Below are 1,960 nucleotides of genomic sequence, written 5' to 3' on the forward strand. Positions count from 1 at the left end.
TCACGTGACCAAACACATACAAGTGTTCTGGGGTCTCAGGCGGCTTCTGTAAATACATTTCAGGTTCCATATTGTTGCAGAAAAGTCTTGTTTACTGACACGACCTATTAATAAAAGTCACAGTTAAATTAAAGAAGCGCGATTAGCTATTAAAAACCCAACGATGCGTTTGCAAACATAATTATTTCTCACAGTTTTACTGGTATACAATTTGATTACAATGGTTTCTGTGATGATATCTAAACCAGTCGTTTGCAAAGTAGTGAATGTTGCTTTTTTTAATCTAAATAGATGTTCTTGGATATATTATTAGTTCAGTATTATTTTACCTTGGGCTATTTGACTTTTCTTAACTGCTACGATCCCCTCTTTTCTATTTGGCATTATTCTGTATTGTTGGTTGGAGTGATTTCTTGACTGGTTTTCCTCTATGCCCTGTGGCTTGAATGTTTATTGTGTGAATCATGGGCATGCCAGGCACAAGTTGGTCAGCGGAAACTGGCAATATCTTTGGGTTTAACAGTGAAATTATTATTAGTTTGTTCCACTTGAGTTGTATTTTGTTGTTGGGTTTATTTTGTTGTCATTTGTGCTGATTTAAGAAAATCTGTCATGTTTAGTTGTCGTATTTTTATTTGAAGTTTGCTGAGGGACAATTGGTTCCTCACAAATCTTTTCCGAAACACCTATATGTGAAATAAATGATGCAAATCGCAGCAGTGCAGTCTTGTGTTTTGTTAATAATGCCACTTTAATCGTTTTAATATCATGCAAGTTTTAAAATGAGAAAATTTAGATTTTTTTATGTAAAATGCAATTGCAAGTTTATTAATTCATTTTCTTTTGGCATTGTCCCTTTAATCATCAGGGGTCACCACAGCGGAATGAACCGCCAACTTATCCAGCATGTGTTTTACAGCCGCAACCCAGTACTGGGAAACACCCATACACTCATTCACACACACTCATACACTACAGCCAATTTAGTTTCTTCAATTCCCCTATAGTGCATGTGTTTGGACTGTGGGCGAAACCCACACCAACACTGGAAGAACATGCAAACTCCACACAGAAATGCCAACTGACCCAGCCAGGACTCGAATCAGCAACCTTCTTGCTGAGGCCCCCAATTTACAAAATATGAAATATTTAATTGCATTTCATAATTGTATATATGCAATTGCAATTCTTTTAATGTTTTTTGCATTATAAAACTTAAATCAATGAAGGATTATGAATGTAATAGTACTGGACTATTTTATAATTATTATATGCATTCAAAAAACATTCAACTTATATATATATATATATATACATACAGGGGCGTAGCGGACATTTTAAAGTTGGGGGGGGGGGGGGGGCTTATGGGGCTGTATGAGATCATATGTTCATATAATTATTAATTACCTGTTTCTAAATGGTCTGCCTCTAAAAGTGGGGGGGACGGATCCCCCCCCGTCCCCCCTGGTTGCTACGCCCCTATATATATATATATATATATATATATATATATATATATATATATATATATATATATATATATATATATATATATATATATATAGTCTTCTAAGGTGCTTTATTTTGATCGAATCTATGCTTGACTTTTGTTTACTACAAATGTTGAAACCTTTCATTACAATCTTGAGATGTCATCTGGCATATATTGCATTTTTTAAACATGATTTATTAAGCAAATTTCAGCTCTTGTTTAGAGTTCATGTGATCAAACCAAAACACCGAAAACACTGAACATGAGCTGCTCACGTGTTTTAGAACACAGACAGTGAAACCCTTCAAGTTACGTGCTTAAATAGACTAATTACAGTGCAGTCTTTGTGAATATGCCTAATGTTAATAAAAATGCTGCTGCCACACAGTTTGGCCAACATTGATTTCTGGACGTAACGAGTTTTAGTCCCACAGCTTTAGATCTAATAATAAGACAGAACTATTTGAA

General features: G+C 34.7%; 1 protein-coding gene across 2 annotated transcripts in view; it reads left to right on the forward strand.

Moving 5' to 3' along the window:
• LOC130246496 (acyl-protein thioesterase 2-like) overlaps window positions 1-716 on the forward strand; it is a 14,477-nt gene extending 13,761 nt beyond the window's left edge. For both annotated transcript variants that reach the window (XM_056479478.1, XM_056479477.1), the window contains exon 10: window positions 1-716. This exon is cut by the window's left edge and continues 1,022 nt beyond it. The gene's annotated coding sequence lies outside the window, so the exon portion shown is untranslated.
• The last annotated feature ends 1,244 nt before the right edge of the window (window positions 717-1,960 follow it).

Source organism: Danio aesculapii, chromosome 19 (genome assembly GCF_903798145.1).
Source record: "Danio aesculapii chromosome 19, fDanAes4.1, whole genome shotgun sequence".
Lineage (NCBI taxonomy): Eukaryota > Metazoa > Chordata > Actinopteri > Cypriniformes > Danionidae > Danio > Danio aesculapii.